This window comes from Bison bison, unplaced genomic scaffold, assembly GCF_000754665.1.
Source record: "Bison bison bison isolate TAMUID 2011002044 unplaced genomic scaffold, Bison_UMD1.0 scf7180017864384, whole genome shotgun sequence".
NCBI classification, from domain to species: Eukaryota; Metazoa; Chordata; class Mammalia; order Artiodactyla; family Bovidae; genus Bison; species Bison bison.
The window spans coordinates 17,034,518-17,034,875 of NW_011494956.1; the positions used below are offsets into that span (position 1 = coordinate 17,034,518).

General features: G+C 24.9%; 1 protein-coding gene across 1 annotated transcript in view; it reads right to left on the reverse strand.

The window, feature by feature from the left end:
- Nucleotides 1-358, reverse strand: part of LOC105001868 — a 47,337-nt gene that overhangs the window by 43,518 nt on the left and 3,461 nt on the right. The window lies entirely within an intron of this gene.

Consider the following 358-nt stretch of genomic DNA (forward strand, 5'->3'; position numbering starts at 1 on the left):
TAAAATGTTGTCTTTATGCAACATTTTCACTGTTTGTTATAAGTAAAATACAAGTGCATGCATGATCTATGAAATATAAGTTGCATAATTTCTGTGATTCTTGTATATGAGTTAAATGCTCTTAAATTTTTTATTTAAAACTGGCATTGTACAATTGGAAGATGAATGGTAAAATTCATAGTAACAGTATAAAATTTTATTTTTTTTACATAAATATGACAGGAAATATTGAATAAAAAACACCATGATGAATCAAGAAAGAGATTGCAGAAAAAAGGAAAAATGATATTTTAGTACTCATGGTGGTACTTTGAATTTTTTTTTCTTTTACTTTTTTATTTTTGTTTGTGCTGGGTCT